At 32.1% G+C, this 18,277-nt stretch overlaps 1 protein-coding gene and 1 long non-coding RNA gene across 8 annotated transcripts in view; both read right to left on the bottom strand.

Annotated features, from left to right (window-relative positions):
* LOC143229611 (uncharacterized) overlaps window positions 1-8,605 on the bottom strand; it is a 50,728-nt gene extending 42,123 nt beyond the window's left edge. For 2 of the 7 annotated variants that reach the window (XM_076462187.1, XM_076462179.1), the window contains exon 1: window positions 5,465-5,682. The gene's annotated coding sequence lies outside the window, so the exon portion shown is untranslated. Of the gene's footprint in view, window positions 1-5,464; window positions 5,683-8,523 lie in introns of those variants that run through there. The other 5 variants (XM_076462186.1, XM_076462188.1, XM_076462184.1 and 2 more) reach the window with 5 other exon arrangements.
* Window positions 8,606-14,726: 6,121 nt separating this feature from the next.
* On the bottom strand, window positions 14,727-17,623 carry LOC143228120 (uncharacterized). Its single transcript, XR_013015203.1, has 3 exons — window positions 17,157-17,623; window positions 15,406-15,592; window positions 14,727-15,005 (listed from the first exon to the last, which is right to left on the bottom strand). It is a non-coding gene; the product is annotated as an uncharacterized LOC143228120 (long non-coding RNA).
* Between the last annotated feature and the right edge of the window lie 654 nt (window positions 17,624-18,277).

Here is an 18,277-nt window from a genome sequence, read left to right on the forward strand (position 1 = left end):
GACCTATTTCAAACTATTATTTTTCATTGAAAGTTGATTTACGTGGATATAAATACACAATGGATGTCATGTTCTTTGTATGTTGTAGTTTTATACCAGTATGTGTGTTTATTTTTTGTTATACGTTTGTTAGTACCCAACATGGCCAGGTGATTAGGGCTTTTCACTTGTAATTAGGGGTCGTGGGTTCAAATAAAAACATGCTCGTCCTATCAGCCGTAAGGGCGCTATAACTATTTAAAACTAATCTTGCTTCAGTCTTAATGTTACTGAACCTAATGTAGGAGAGTACAGCAACTCTAACCAAGGTATTTCAAAATGACGCAGATTTAACCACGAACGGTACTACAGTCATTTTTGTCATACCTAGTGATATATTATTCGATAGATTTTTTTTTTTTTTTTATCGGTTAGGTTTGTTTTTGGAATTTCGCACAAAGCTACTCGAGGGCTATCTGTGCTAGCCGTCCCTAATTTAGCAGTGTAAGACTAGAGGGAAGGCAGCTAGTCATCACCACCCACCGCCAACTCTTGGGCTACTCTTTTACCAACGAATAGTGGGATTGACCGTCACATTATACGCCCCCACGGCTGGGAGGGCGAGCATGTTTAGCGCGACTCGGGCGCGAACCCGCGACCCTCGGATTACGAGTCGCACGCCTTACGCGCTTGGCCATGCCAGGCCCTATCGGTTAGGTGACTTAAACCTACAACAACAAAAATATTAAACTTGAATTACGTGACTAACGTTATAAATATAATACAAACGCTCAGAGTGTGTGGAATTCAAACAGGTCTGTACTATCGTCTCATTTATCACATGTAAACTGAGAAATAAATTGAAGACAACATAAATTAAGTTTATGGCGTACTACCTCTCACAAACTGTATGATCAATGAAACACGTTAATCAACCAACGCAGAAACACATAAAACATCGATCTTAAAACAATGCGTTTGCATGAACCCCAACTGTTGAAGTTTATAATACATATGAGTGGTTTAACGTAAGTACAAGCACTGACTCTACAAATTCTTTATATCAAGGCTACGTGAACATAAGTACAGTTAACGTTAAAAAAATACAATCAAACTAACATTAATAACAAGCTTTTTTTTTTTTTGTATTAACAAGAGCTTTGTATTAGCATATTCGGACCTTCGTTCAATCGCAAAGTTTACCACTTCTAACACATTTTAAATTCGTACTCCACAATACCATCAAGGGAAGAATCATTTGGGCCTCTAAGTCCAAACTCCATTTTATAAATTCCATAATCGTTTGTTTGAATTTTGCGCAAAGCCACACGAGCGCTACCTGCACTAGTTGTCCATAATTTAGTAGTAAAAAAAAAATAGAGAAGACAACTGGTCATCACCATCTCTCGTCAACTCTTGAAATACTTGTTTACCAATGAACAGTGTAATCGGACGTAACGTTATAACGTCCCCCAGGCTAAAAGAGCGAGCATGTTTGGTGGGAAGGGGAAATCAAGGCTCTTCGCCACCTGGCTAACAAGCTATTCACACTCGAAAAAGTAAACAACTCCGATAAGGAAGTTCTATGTTGTTTAAAAATACTTAATGATCCAGAGGTAGAAGAACTGACGATAATAAAATGACAGATTTAACATCGAATTAAAATTAAAAAGAATAGCTTAAGTCCCTATAATCCAAAAAACAATCCTAATAAAACCGAAATAAATGTAATACATAAAATAAACTTTCAAATACTACAAAGAGAGAGAATGGGTGCGTTTTTCTTAGAGCAAAGCCACATTGGGCTATCTTCTGAATCCGCCGAGGGGAATCAAACCCCTGATTTTAGAGTTGTAAATCAAAAGAATTACTGCTGTACCAGCGGGGGACAAAAGAGAATGGTAAAATACATTTAAACACAAAAATACAAATTAAAAACTCGAGAATATAATGCACCAACGAGACCGAAAAATGCGTAAACAAATTATATGTAGTGGAAAACCATTTATTTTTCACGAGTAGAAACTTTCTTAAAATGTAGCCCATAACATTTGCGTTAGACATCAACATTCGATAAAAATTCTAATTGTCACAAGTAATGTAGTTTTATAAAACTTATTGTTGTACTAGAGTGAAGGTCCTGCGCGAAGGTGCATGAACGAAAAGGTTTAAACCTTCTGCTTAGTGAACTAGACTAAAACAGACGTTTTACCATCAGACCTCTGAACATGCTGATGTACGCGTATTGTTTGTTCCATGGGTTGACTCTTTAGTACTAAATGTTAGGTTTTAACAACTAGTTACAAGAATTTCTAGTTTCGAAAAATATCCTTGTATTTTTCCTGTCACGACATTAATAAATAACTTTACCAATGTTCCACATCTGTGCCTACCCACCCTCCTCTGTCAGTAAACTGACAAATTGTTTTCTTCACTTTTTAAAACAGATTCAAGCTATACGCATGCACTGAATAACTAAACCTTTCGTCCAATTATTTTATGTTTGTATATTTAAAAAAACGCTCTCACTATTACGTTTAAACTTTAAGGCAAATTGCAATCTAAAAATTCAAGGCCAGTAATCCACGTAATCTTAAGCAAATCTCTCGCTGCAGGCCAACATCTATCCTATCCGAGTTAAGTTTCAATAACTAAACGTTTGAACACTTGTAATTCTGATATATTTATAAATTTCCTTGTCTGGTTTCTAACGCACAAGTCACTTTCTGCAGTTCCACTTTATACCAACAAATATAGAGCGAGGTCTATAATTTCTTAGAGTTCTATATTTCAGCTGTTGGTGGCGCTGCTCATTACAGCACAAGTTATTGAAATTGTAAGAGAGTAATTCAAGCTGCATATCGTTACGCTTTAGAAAAGCTTCATGAATAATTACTTCTTGAAACGGCCTTAAATAAGCGAACGTAGATACACAACCCTAGTCATAACATAAAACAGGTCGGATAAAAAAAAGAAAAGAATATTAGGCTCTTAAAAAAACACCTATTATCAAATTCAGGTTTAATTCTTATTACAATTGTATACTTAACAAAAATTTAATGCTGCATTGTAACGCTGTTCTTCTGCTGGAAAGTTTAAATGATTTGGTGCAAATAATTTTAATTCCAATCCAGATACAAAAACAAAAACCGCAGAGACGGACTTTTCTATTGTTCCTTCCAACACTTTTCAATCATCTGCCATTCGATTTCAAGGCAGATCGACTTGAAATTTAGCAGGGTTATTTATACCCGATATCAGTACCATCAGAGAATACTGTTTTATTCAGAACATGTTATCAGGTTAAAAAAGAGAAACAACCTTGGGTCGTAATATTTATAACCAAGACAAATATTGATATAAATTTATACGTCCAACACAATGACATACAAAAAAGTTGGAATTTGTCCATTTTGAATTTTTTTTTAAGAAATGGAAGTTCAGGGCTTTTAAAAAATAATAAAATTTGGAACTTATGGTCAGTTACTCTCCCAGATGTTTAACCAATTTACGTGGGATCAATCCAATTTGGTATAAATACACTTTTCTACAGGTCTTGCACATTGGCAAACAAATATAGACTTTCCCAATTTCAGCAATAACAGTGAGGGTCAAGAAGCCACAAAAAGTATAATTAGTTTTTTTGACAATTACGCTGCTGTATTTCGGCCAATTTACAATGAATTTTGTACAAATTTTTTTATAGGTCCCATTTACACACACACGAAAAACGACGTACATGTCCACTTTTTGGTGGTTTTAAGAGAGTCAAAAATGTTAAACTCGTAATTTTAGGGTCAGTTACAAAAGAATTGTTTTGACCAATTAACATGGAATCTGGTACTAGATATTTTCTATGTGGGACCCGAAAAAGTAACAACTTTGGAATTTGTCTTTGCCCAGTTCTTCATTTAGAAAGTAATAAAGTACATTTTGGGTTTTACGTGAACTGTTCATGTGTACCACAACCAACGTAAACTCAGTTTAGTAAAGATATCTTCCTGCATGTCCCAAACAGCGATACATAAAGCTTGAGTACGCGTTTTTCGTGATTTTTCTAATGGCAGAATCGGCCTTGTTTAACGTTTCCAAAAGCTGCCTTAACTTTCATACTATAGTAACTTGTTTACACGTGACATTAACACGTATACCTAGCTAATGGCATCTCTAATAACGTAAAAACAAACTTATTTGAACATCTAATCGGGCAAGTAATTGAACATAAGCGATAACTAACGCTGATGAAATACAATAGTAAGTGACTATCATTAAAAAAAACCAAAAAAACATGACTCCAGCTTCACTGATTCACCACTAGTTTACTAATTGACTGTCCCACTCGTATTTGTGTTCCGACTTCACGTCTCGAATTTTGTCTTAGTTAATATATTTTCATGACGTCTTCTGTAATATATTTATAGGTCAACTTTTATAAATTTACTTGATATTAATCACTAAGTTTTCAATGGGTCAGAAGAAACTGAAAAGAAAACAGTTGTGTTAATACCGAACTCTGAATTAAAACGTGGTGTAGGTCCCACTCTTTATTCATTAACTGACATTCATTGTGCATCATATTTACACATTTGTCGTACATTATCGTTTTCTTTGTTCCTACAAAAAAATGTACTGTTCCTGGTCGCACCGCCCCTACGACAACGTAAAGTAGTCGTACCATAAGCATTAAAAAATAAAACGAATATTGAAAGTTCACATATCTAAAACCCTTGGACAATGTAACACTAGTTAATAATAGGTTTCTACTTTTCACTGTTGATTTTCATATTATACTTATTAATACTTATAAATACACAACTGAATCAAGACAGTACATAGTTGTGAACACAGTAAATATAACTAACCAAGCAGCGTATTTCTACCTTTTCATGTTTAGCTTTTATTTTGAATATTCACAATACTTTAATGGTTTGTCTTTTGTAGCACGAATATTGAAGTTTTTATTTTTAATCTTAATATTAATTAACTCGTTCAAGTATTATAATAAAAATTAGGCGATGCAAAAACAATCTTTAAGTTTTCACTGCAAGGGTGTTAAAAATAATCCGAGATAAAAAGGTTCTTACAAGATAAAACATTCTGAATATAAAAACTTAACATTCTACTACAAAAAAATTCAGAATATTATGATATACTGCATATAATTTGTATCGTTTACACAAACTACAAGTAACAGTTTACGTAGGGTCATTCACTGCATATCTTCTGTCATCGCATATCTTCTGTGTATATATATCCAACATTATGAACATCGTAACATTATACAACTATTAGAATTTGGCATCTTTAACAGCTTGAGTCAAAAATGTAGAACTGCTAACAAAATATTTAACAATTTGCAACACGTTATTTTTGCGTAATTAAAAGTAGAACTGTCAAAGGACTCAAAATTAGGGTGCATAAAGGTGTTTAAATACAGAATTACTCATATTTCAGATGAAAATATCATAAAGAAAATAATACTTACGAGTCCAAGTACTATATTACAAAAGAACGTTTGAACTTCCTTACTGTATTTTAAACTGCTTCAAATCTGCAGTTTAATTTGGCATTAATCACCAACCGATCACTTCACCAAGCCAGACTAAACAACGCGCGACAGCTCCAAATTCGAGCTTATTTTCTCACCGATGCGCGAGCGCAAGAGGAAAACGTCACGTGACCTTTGGTGTCCTTGGGCTATCGTGTATTAGAATATATGACTGAGGGCTTAAGTCAAATTCTACGAGAACCGCAGTGTTAGTGCTGCCATCTTTAGCACAGTTTTGGCTGATTCTTTTAAACGACCAAACGTCGATGCGAAATATATATAACCGAATAAGAAACGTTTTCCCGCATATACACTTTATTATGTTTCACGTGAAAGTAAAAGACCCCATATGAAAAAAGCTCAATTTTTTTAAATATTCCTGTTAAAAAGATACGCCTTTACTGACTGCTAAGCTGTTTTCATACTAACAAGATAAAATATGTGTGTGTATACACATATATATTTGTCAGGCTAAATTGTAGTGTCTGTAGAACATTTATTTGGGGAGATTTTCCACTCAACTGACAGCTATAAGTGACATGGTTTTTCTTTTAGTTTAAAATACCAGGTGTACATATTTTTCATATGCAATGGCTCTTACACAAGTTTCTTGTCTGTTGAAGATTGTGTTTTGCAACCAATTGTAAACTTAGTCAAAAACATATCACATTGCTTATGGAGCCATCCTACCATAACCTACAAATAAATATTCTATGGTACATGAAAGGCTGTGAGGTACCATTAGTGTACTTGAGTCATTATGAACAGAGTGTAAAATTTCCCAAAATGAATGCGCTACAGAAACTACGATTTAATCTGCCATATAAAAATTTCAAAGGGGGACCATATTCAGTAATAAGATACATAAATAACATTCACTGTCTCTTACACTTACATCAGTCACTGAAATGTAAGAAATATGGAACATTATTTTCATGCTGATTCACTTACATTCATCATTACTATTATCAACAGCTATTGAAAATATGTTCCAGTTGAAAACGCATAAAGAAAACCTTTTATCTTCCTAATTCTAGGTATTGACATTTTCAATTAGGCTATTTATATTTGTTGGAAATTTTTTCAGTGAAATAATATACAATATCAATCATATATTAATCTCAAAGTTTTAACTTAAAATCATTAAGTTTTAAAATTAAAGTATTTTACCTAAGAGTAAGACAGTGAATGTTACAAGTTATTTTGTGTTCATATAAAAATCATCAAAAGTTCTATCAGCAAAAGTGGAAACGAAGTTATCCTTTTAGTAATAATTAAACTTAACTTTGTTTAAAAAAAACCCCAATGAAATGTGGTATAAAATTGGTTTGTTTACCTAATTTCAGGTATGTTGTGCTTGATGAAGGCATTACAAGAAAGAAGATGGTAAAGTCTTCATCTGTTAGAAAGCTATATTTTTATGACAGGTTATGTATAGGTCTTTCAGTTGATACTTTGTTATTTAACTACATTATCTCAAGAATTTAGTTCACTTAAGTACAAATTCTGTAATGCAATTAGAAGTAAATGCTTAATGCATACAATTTACAATTGCTATGTGTAGTATAGAATATGTGTGTTAAATTTGTTAAATAATTTGATGAAGAACACATAATCAAAATGATGAGTTTAGCTGAGCTCAGTTTCTTCAAAATTATTAAGATTCATACTTTGTGAAGTCATGTAGCTCCCATCTCAAAATAAATAGTGAAAAATGATGCTATTTGCTTGTAGTTTTTATTACCTTGGCTTATTTTCGGTATCAAAACACTGTTAGTCACTCTTGTCTATCAGAAATAAGTGTTACTGGGCACAAAAGAGAAATGAATAAATACACATAACTCAAGTATGAATTTATATATATTTTGCATTATATGCATCTTGTATACTAATGACATTTTGACATAATAAAAGCATGAAAATAATGGCTTGATGTTAAAAATTAATCAAAATTAATGAAAGAAAATGATTTTACAAGATAAGGGCTTTTTTAATATAAATATCTTTTACAATTTGTTTTTATTAAATGATATTAATATTTACAAGATAAGGGCTTTTTTAATATAAATATCTTTTACAATTTGTTTTTATTAAATGATATTAATACTCTATTTACTGACACTTTCCTTATTTGTTTTGCTAACTTTAAGTCTTCATTTACTAAAAGTGCATTGTTCTGAGACAGAGAAAGTCTGTTGTCAGTGCAATTTGTTACCATGAATTGTGTAAGAACAAATATATATATATTTTTACATGTACCCCTTGCAGTGTATATATATATACACAAAAAGATGAATTTACTTTTTGTTAATACAACTGTATGTACTTTTCAAGATAAGCATGGTTACTGCTCATGTTTAGCTGTGAAAGGATTAAGCCATCACATCATTCCTGTCTTATATCAGTTACAACAGTATACAAAATCAAATCTAAACACTGTACCATAGATAGTATCAAAAATATAATTTCTCCAGGTATAACAGTTAAACAGTTTTATGTCCTCCAATAGTTTTAATTATTTTGTAGAATTGAACATTGTATAGATAAGAATGCATGCAACACTTTTACTGAGACAAAAGTTGACCATATTACTTTGTTATCTTAGGACTGTGTATTGATTGATTACATTGTGAGGGTTTGACATCTTGTAATGAATCACACAATTCAAGTCAAATCAGTAAACAATAGAGATGCCCAAATGTTTAATATCTGGTTATAAAACATAAGTGTTTTGTGTGTTTTTTGGCATGTTTCTCCCATTTTTAAAATGTGGTATACATCATTAAGATACTAAAGCCTTGCACTCAAGTCGGTTATAAAACATGCTGATGCAGAAGGCCAAAAAAAGTAAACATGGGCTTAATCATAGAAAAAAAAAAGTTAAAGTCTAGGTATCATCAAATGTATACAATTCATTGAAGCACTTGTTGATAAAGATCTACCTCAATCAAATCTTAATACTTTTGATATATGACATACCCCCAAATTCACATTACCTGCAGCTTTGAAGATGACACTTCATCATCCAGTAAAATATCATGTATGCATATTATTTTTCAAGATGTGCTGCAAGGTAGCCTCCTACTCTATCAAATTATCAAACGAGCAACTTCAAATACTGGTAATTAATGTCAAACATCCCGGATGCAACACTGCCCCCTCTTTTAAACTTCTTTTTCATACCAATATTTAGGCGTTCTTTTTTTTTATTTTAAGAGTAACAGTATCTACTGTGGACTGGAAATTCAATCTATATAACCAGTAGATTTTATTTACCACTGAAACTTGTGGTCAAAACAACAATGTTAATTGGCACACTTACGACAAAACTAAATTACAGCCTCTAAATTCAAATGTGTGTATGTAGTAGGAAAGCACATTTTGAACATTTGTTTTTACAGCCATAAAGCACGAATACCTTTCAAACTTAGTAGATGAAACATGGCCAGAACATGAACATGTCGCAGTTTAGTCCTATGCAAACACATTCTGTAAGAACATCTATGTCATACGATTTGTTGTCAACCCAACAGCATTTTGGTTAAGGTTCTCGTCATATCACAGAGTCTGTTATCCAGGCTCCCCAACAGCTCAGCGGTATGTCTGGGGACTCAAACGCTAAAAAACCTGGTTTCGATACCCGTGGTGGGCAGAGCACAAGTAGCCCATTGTGTAGCTTTGTGTTTAATTCAAAACAACTACTATTATTCAGATACCGAAAATTCATATGGATTGTCATAAATTATCCATGAGAAAATTCTACGCTTTTCTTAACTCCTGGTTTTTACTTAAGGGCCTTTGAAATTTGTTAGAAATAGCGTAATGAAAATAACTCATTAATTGGGTCAACTACATCAAAAAAAAACAACACTGAATCATACATGCGAAATTTTCTGAACTCGCATATGGCTCTTTCAACGTGATTCTCAAGTTAACAATAAGTTCATTACAATATTTTCATCATCATTTAAAAACTCTTTTATTGGTTCAAAAATGTGAGATTACTGGTAAGTAATCCTTTCAGCCAAGAAGTTATCAATTAGAACTTCTTTGCAGTCATGAGTTCTTTTCTTGGGTCTAACATGTTAAAAATATTAGTTACTCTTTCAATATGTTTATCATACATAAATGTATGCGTTTTAATTGTAACAAATTTCCTGTTATATATTTCTTTTAACATCGATGCATGTTTCAGTTAAATATATATTTAGAAATGTATGCAACTTATATTGTTAAATCTGTATTGCAAAATTCATGCCTTTACACTAAAGCTGTAGAAGATTCTCGAGTGTAAGAATAAACAATGTACCACGTGTATATGCAAATACAAGTGATTGCAAGTATTGGTACCAACTAAACTTTCGAAAACTTCGCTTAAAGTTTATAAACTAACGCACCAGGAGATGGTAGATATTGTTGGTTTGCTACAGTTGGTACATTATAAATCTCCTAATTGCGATTACCAATTATTAATCGGAAAACTGCAGATATTTGACGAGGAATGTTTATAGGTTTAGAACGTTACAAAATATTCAACTTCAGTGAACTCACATCAACATCAATATTTTTATTGAAGCATTACATATTTTTAATGGTGAAAAGTCAGCTTGTAAACAGACCAGCGAAGAATACAGTGCTGTTAAATAAATTGTATCTACGTTAACTCAAAATTAACTGTGAACCCACGGTAAAATATCAAGGAAGTTCCAGATGGGGAAAAAGACAATATTATTTGTAAGTTTGTAAACCATTTGTATGTAAATCACTATTTGTATTAACTATTTAAAATAATGATAATTATAAATTGTATTATTATTTTTATATTAAAATATATTTGTACTAAGAAAGTAAAATATGTATATCAGTCTTGTTGACAAATATAATAAATTTGATACATATTGGCATTCAATTAACTTCCAAATTAAAATTTCATTTATTTTCGAGTTATTTCAAATTGTAATAGATAACATAATAATTCGGGAGCTTGTCGGAGATCTGAATAAGAGACAAAATTTGGCCTAAATTAAAATCTAAATTTAATTTATATTTATCAGTGAAAACAAAATTTGACCATGTCTGATTATCAAGATTTTCTCGAATTAATTTTTCTAATTCTTTGTTTTTAATTTCGCACAAAGCTACACGAAGGCTATCTGAGCTAGGTGTCCCTAATTTAGTAGTGTAAAACTAGAGGGAAGACATATAGTCATCACTACCTATCGCCAACTTTTGGGCTACTCTATTACCAATGAATAGTGGGACTGAGTATAACCGTCATATAAAACGCCCAAACGGTTGAAAGGGCGAGCATGTTTGGTGTGACAGCGATTCGATCCCGGAATTACGAGTCGAGTACCTTAGCCGCCTGGCAATGCCGTGTTATTTCTCCACCACCTGGAAAGATATAACAAAAGTGAATTACTTGAAATTGCCAAATTTTTGGAATCAGAAGTTAAGAAATCAATAACAAAAAATGAGCTAAAGAAACATATTAGTCGAAGATGATTTGTTGCCTGAGGAAGCATTATGGGGAACTCTAGTGTCTTCACTAGCCGATCAGAGTTGAGCCAAAACTCAAACAAATTAAACTTGAATAAACCCGTATCGAAGCCAAAAAAAGAAATTAGGCTGGAGGAAATAGAAATTAGACTCAATTCCAATCGACCAAAACAAAATGACAACTTTTATTAAAGTACTAACATTTAATGAAAATGAAGTTGAGATATATCTCCAACATTTTGAGAAGGTTACCCAAACCATAGAATAGCCCACTGTTAAATGGTTATTATTATTACACTGTTTTAATTGGTAAAGCACAAAATTCTTATGGTGATCTCTAAAAGGTTGTATGGATGATGATCAAATTAAAGCAGCTCTTCTCAAAACACACCAGTTAATACAAGATTTTTATCAACGAAAGTTTCGAGGAGAGTGTAAGCAAGATTATCAAACTTACATGAAAGTTACTTACGAAAAAAAGTTTATGTTGATCGATGGTGTAATTTTATGTATATTGGCAACAGCTTCTACAAACTAAGACAGTTATGTCTTGCTAAGTATTTTTTATTACGCAAGTAACGACCTCAAAACTTACTTAGATAAAAAGAGAGTTAAAACAGTTAGAGGAAACAGCTGCTCTTTCCGATTATTACACTTTAACACATAAAATCGCTTTTCATAAATATAAATTCCCGTCATCTCAGCAAAAACCTATATCTGTTCAGTTTATTAAAGTTGAGAATTCTCTTTAAACTGACCCGGCATGGCCAAGCGTGTTAAGGTGTTCGACTTGTAATCCGAGAGTCGCGGGTTCGAATTCCGGTCGCATTTTCAGCCGTGGGGGTGTTATAATTTGACGTTCAATCCTACTATTCGTTGGTAAAAGAGTAGCCCAAGAGTTGGCGATGGGTGGTGATAACTAGCTGTCTTCCCTCTCGTCTTACACTGCTAAATTAAGGACGGCTAACGCAGATAACCCTCGAGAAGCTTTGCGTGAAATTAAAACAAACTTTTAAACTCCAGCTTTTTTAGTTCGATATCTTCATACAGTCGAATTAAAACTTTATCAAAATCATCAAGGCTTGGATGCTATTTCTGTAAACTCCTGGACATGTAATATTCGATTGTAGGTATTTGAAAAAAAGAAAAGTAGGCAACACCCAGTGCGTTCACGTGCACATATGAACATAGTTTCATCATTTTCCCGATGTTGTTGTTTGGCCACTGATATAAAGGTTCGTGTAATTATGGAGGAATTTAGTCTGGTGAGTCTATTAATATTAGTAAGGGTGGCTTTGTTAATGTTCCTCTTTATAAAATTTATTGACCATCAGACCTAATTTCGGGACCAGTTGTGGTTGGAGTAAGACGGACTCTGCCAGGTAAGAATCTGTCATTATTGTTGGGAAACGTTTTATTTGGGGAAAAATATTACCAGATCTAAAATGGTTAGTGAGCCAATTACTGTTTCTTCTAAGGATGATGTTGTTGGTGAGGAGAATCCAGAAGTGTTTCCCTCGTGTGTCTCAAGCTCATGCTGAGAAATTAAGCATATTCAGAGGACGATATTATATATTTATCTGATATAATTTTTTGATCTGATAGGGACTTTGTAAATAATTGTCCTGAGAATTCCTTGGTAAATGAGAAGGTTAGACGTAAGGACTGATAAAGTTCTATTTGCTGGAAGTACACTGATCGCTGAGCAAGAAGAGGACCCATAGATCTCTTCATTATTTAAATATGCACTCCCAAAAGATGAGCTGGAGAAAGTTCCAAATCGTTATTTTTTTCAGAAATGGTGTGCTTATGGGAAATGAAAACCATTAGATTTCTCAGTTTCAGATGACTGGGTTGTAGCTTATAAGGTCGTTGTTACCAAAGCATATCATTATGAAATGTTGAAAGTTGCCCATTAACTCCACATGGTTTCAACAAAACATGTGACATTATTATGAGACGTTTATTTTGGCAAAAACTAGGCAAGATGTTTATCAGTTTTGTAAATCTGTCATACCTGTCAATTGGTCGATAGACTTACTAGAACATTCCTGTTGCTCTTTTGAACCTTATTCCACTTTTTGTAGAACTCCTCAGTCGTGTAGTTGTTGATCATGTGGAGCCTTTACCAAGAGGATAACAATTATGTTGATACACTAATTTCACTTGCCATATAATTTTATTATCATAACGTTATTTGTATTGATTATTTTAGATACTGACATAATTATTGATGTTGTATAATTCTTGATATATTGTATTTAATGTATTGTTATTAATGTATATATATATATAATATCTTACTTTAAAATTGGCTCTAAGGAGTTATAATGAATTTCCCATTATATATTTGCTTTAATGTTGATGTTTGTTTCAGTTAAATATATGTTTAGAAATTTATGTTATTTATACTGTTACATCTGTACTGAAAATTTTCAACCTTTCACTAAAGTTGTAGAAGATTCTTGAGTGAAAGAATCAACAATGTATATATGTGTATGCAAATACTAGAGACTCCCAGTATTGTTCCCAACTGAACTTTTTGATAACCTCGTCTACAGTTTATAAATCAACACATCAAGAGACAATATATATTGTTGGTTTGCTACAGTTAGTATACTAAACATTCGGAAGCTATAACTGTGATTAATGCTTATTAGTCTGAAAAGTACAGATATTTGACGAGGATCGTTTATAAATGATGAACGTTACAAACCATCGACTTCAGTAAATTCACATCGGACATCAATATTTTTACGAAAACATTACATAACTTCAGCGGTGAAAAATCAATTTGTAAACGGCATGTGACAAGCGACGAATACAGAGCTAGGAAGCTTCCTGTTAAATTAATCGTAACTGTCTTAATTCGGAATTAATTCACTCATCGTGAACTCTCAATAAAATATCAAGGAAGTTTCAGACGGGAAACAAGACTTATTATTATTTGTAAGTTTGTAAACCTTTTATATGTAAATCGTTATGTGTATCAATTATTTATAATAACCATTATTATAAATCGTATCTTTGTTTATATATTAAAATATATTTGTATTAAGAAAGAAAATTATGTGTGTTTTGTTGTTGTTTTGAATGAAGCACAAAGCTACACAAGGAGCTATCTGTGCCCTGCCCACCGCGCATCGAAACCCGGCTTTTAGCGTTGTAAGTCCGCAGACACACCGCTGAGCCACTAGGGGGCTTATGTGTGTGGCAATCTTGTTAGCAAATATCATAACTTTAATACATCTCGACATTTAATTAAGTGCTAAATCCAAATTACAACTTCATTCAGTTTTAGGCTATTTCAAATTGTAATAAGTAATACAATAAATTGGAAACTTATCCGAAATAAATTATGATACGTAACAATATATGTGTGTGTATACATATATATAGGATACAGATTACTAATGAAATAAACTGTGGTGATACAAATCAAACTTTTAAAGCTAGTTGCCCGATTATAATTAGAAAATAATTCATAATTCATCAATAAATTTGATGAGGATTCAGTGTAGTCTAAGACAGCTATGATTCTGGAATATGTGTTTCTTGCATGCTGGAGATACATGTACATGATCCCATATCTAAATCCTACAAGTCTACAAAAGCTGAGATTCTAAAATGCAGCCAGAAAATACACCCACAAAATTGTTCCTATTTAATATGGGTTTATTAACGTCTAATTCATCATATCCCGATCAGACGAATCTAATAACATTTTAACTAGAAGTATGCATCAATAGTCCATTCTATTGCTGACTCATTTTCATTTAACCATTTTTAGCAGAGTAAAATGCTTTGACCTTTTCAACAAGTGTAAAGGTTTATCATTCTAGATCAAATGCGCTACTTTATTCACTTGCTTTTCCGATTATTCTATGCGCTTCTGAGCTTCTTCTGTCTTCTCTTCAACGCTCTTTTGGAGAAGTGGTAATAATGATCATGCTCACAGATGGAATCAGCATCCTGTATTCTTGACCATACCAGAAACGAATGCAAATCAGAAACATTTATTATATTATTATCAGTCTTAAATTGTGTATTTCTAATCAAAGTTTTATGAAATGGGTCACAAATTATTTATTAATTTTTACTTTCTACACTGATTTTCTATCACATCAACATTCATAAATAATAATATTTTTGTTGTGATAGCAATTTAGTTCATTTTTCGTTTTAAAATATATTTCAATATTTTCAGAACAACTGATATCTTATTTTTTCTAACAGTTGTAATAAGACGATTCAAATAATTAGATATACTTAAACATAAATTAATTTATGAAATAAACAATTAAATTAGGTTATTCTTCGTTCTATAGCTTTAGAATAACCTAACATTGAACATTTTAACAGCCATTACAATCAATTACCTTTATTTGCAGTAAGGTGGTTCAACTGGGACTGACAACACAAGTAAATGCAATCGGCCTCTCTTCAGTTCTAACTACTGTTATACGATTTGAAAACTGACAGTATGGTACATTTCACATTTGTAACTCAGCTTTCTTCAAATCTTCCTTCTTGGAAAGACCTGATCATACGTATGCTTGCTTCTAACTTGTGTAAGATAAACAAATACAATTAGTAATATGTTTACTAATAACATATGTCTCACATAACAAGATTTTCCTTTCAGTTATATGAATAGTTAAAACGTCAGTTTGAGCGTTAGATGTATATCCAGAAGCTATGGCATTTTAAAAATTTATTATTTATAAAAAAGCCTAACGTGATAATGACTTTTAGCATAGACAGTATGTAAGATCTGATAGACCAATAATCGATGCTATATTTCAAAATGTTAATGTAATACCGATATTCCAAGTTACAATATTTTCATGTATATCTAACAATTTACATCCGTGTGTGTTTGTGTGTGTATTTCGTATAGCAAAGCTACAAAGGGCTATCTGCTCAGCCCACCGAGGGGAATCGAACCCCTGATTTTAGCGTTGTAATTTAAATCCTAAAATATACAAAAATATCAAGCGCTATTACAATTAAATTTAAAGGTAAATTGGAATTTTAACGTTTTATTAAAATATTTTTCAAGGGGAAAAGGTAATCACTAAATTTTAAAAGTAAATGGTGGCAAACAGAAGTTTAAATTTTTAACTAGAGCAATTTTGCAGTACCAGCGCTCTTGATATTGAGAACAGTCGAAAACTAAAATAAAGATAACTGCTTTATTGTCTTTCTACAACTTTGTCTCCTACAGGCCTCCTTCGATATAATAACAGGATGTGACAAAATTTTTACTTTTTCTTGTTCCTGGACAGAAAGTGTTATTTCCCAATTGCTTATGCCTAAAGTAAATGGAAAAGATCTATTTTTCTCTTCAATCTTTGCTTTTGTGAACTGAGAGCGTATAACGAAAACATGATAGAAGACTATATTTGGGAGCTGATACGTGGAAGTGATTTACATTACAGTCGCAAATCTCGAAAAACTACTCATATCTAAACATTTTTGTATAACTTTAGTATAAATACATGTAAATCTTGATTCATATGTTGTTTTATTCAGACTTTATGTAAATGAAAATGTGCAAATTTGCCCGTTTTTACATAGAAAATAGGTTAATTTCTAAATTTCATTATCCAGGTCACAAAAGCAAATTTTGAAGGAAATAATGGCCATTTTCTGTACTTTTACAACATAAGCAATTAAGAAATAACACATACTATCCAGAAACAAAATTTGTGTTACATAGTGTAATTTAACTAACACTGAATAGCACGTTTCATGTTATTGTAAAATATTCTTTTGTTGGTCAAATTCTTTTGAGGTATTGGTAAAACTTAATATGAAGTCGAGTCCAAATAACAAAAATAAATATAATTATTTATTCTTCAAACGTTTGCTACAGCCATGTTAATTGGTAAGCCTAATTTTAAATGCATAACTTTTTTAACAAAAAAATTCAAATGTGGGCGAAACGTACTTGTAAACACTTTGTAAAATTCCATAGCTAATAAATAGTGAAACGATATCCTGGAATATACGCGATAACTTCTAACACTGAATAACATTTCTGACACTAAACTGAGTTCTTTTCACTGAATAAGAGAACTTATTAAAACAATACTCTTTGATTACTCAATATTCATCTTCTACTTACTACACTATTTTCCAAATCATAAGATGCTGTATCTCTTAGCAAACACTGAACATACAGCATACAATACTGCTCTCTTCCTGGATTGTGAAGTGCCTAGGACTGTGAACAGTCCTGATACAAAATGAAACTGTACACTCAACTTTCCATCCAATAAATATTATCTAGCGGTTTTCTTTTTCGAGATTATGATTTGTAGATAGGATGTCTCTTGTCCTTTATCATCACATGCTGTAGGATCACTGAAGGAGTCTTTGTGGCGAGTCCATACTTGACGACCCTCCAGAAGTGGTCTCGACACCAAATCTGATCTCTTGGGTACATTCGCTTTCCTCAGGCAAATTCTTCTTTGAAATGACCCAGCAAGCTGTTCTATCGCTGATATATTTTCAAAGACGATCACAATGGATGACCTTTGGCTTGGAATGCTTGTCCTACAGAATTATATAAATCACATCATTGATTCTTTCCAGTACAATATACCGCTCTTCCCAACACTTACTTAACGTTTAAGTTTCTGTATTTTTCATTGATTCACTAATTCACTTTACTCATATTTATACTGTACTCGCCTTCTTTTCATTAAACTTAATTTTCAGATTGTACAATTCTATGCTCTCAAGCGAGCATTTAAATTAAAATTTTAAAATATGGCTTAAAATAATATTTAATTATTTCATTTCTCCTATATATTAAATAAAATAATTATTTCCAAATCTATTATAGTTACATGTAATTCATAATTAAATTAATCTTGTTTTCTCCCACAATAATAGAAAAATTATCATCTCCAAATATATTTTATTTTTGGTAATATCGCAAACAAACACCAAAAAACACAGACGAAAACACTCTCCAGAACAGCGTATATTTGCATGGATTAGACAGTCGATTAACATTCATAAGTAATTATTTCCTAATCATTTATTGTTGTATTTTTGTAATATCAAAAATAATAAGACAACATTACACATCTTTGTCACTAATGTTTATTAGTCTGAAAAGTACAGATATTTGACGAGGATTGTTTATAAATGACGAACGTTACAAACCATCGACTTCAGTGAATTCACATCGGACATCAATATTTTTACGAAAACATTACATAACTTCAGTGGTAAAAA

Source organism: Tachypleus tridentatus, chromosome 10 (assembly GCF_004210375.1).
Source record: "Tachypleus tridentatus isolate NWPU-2018 chromosome 10, ASM421037v1, whole genome shotgun sequence".
Lineage (NCBI taxonomy): Eukaryota > Metazoa > Arthropoda > Merostomata > Xiphosura > Limulidae > Tachypleus > Tachypleus tridentatus.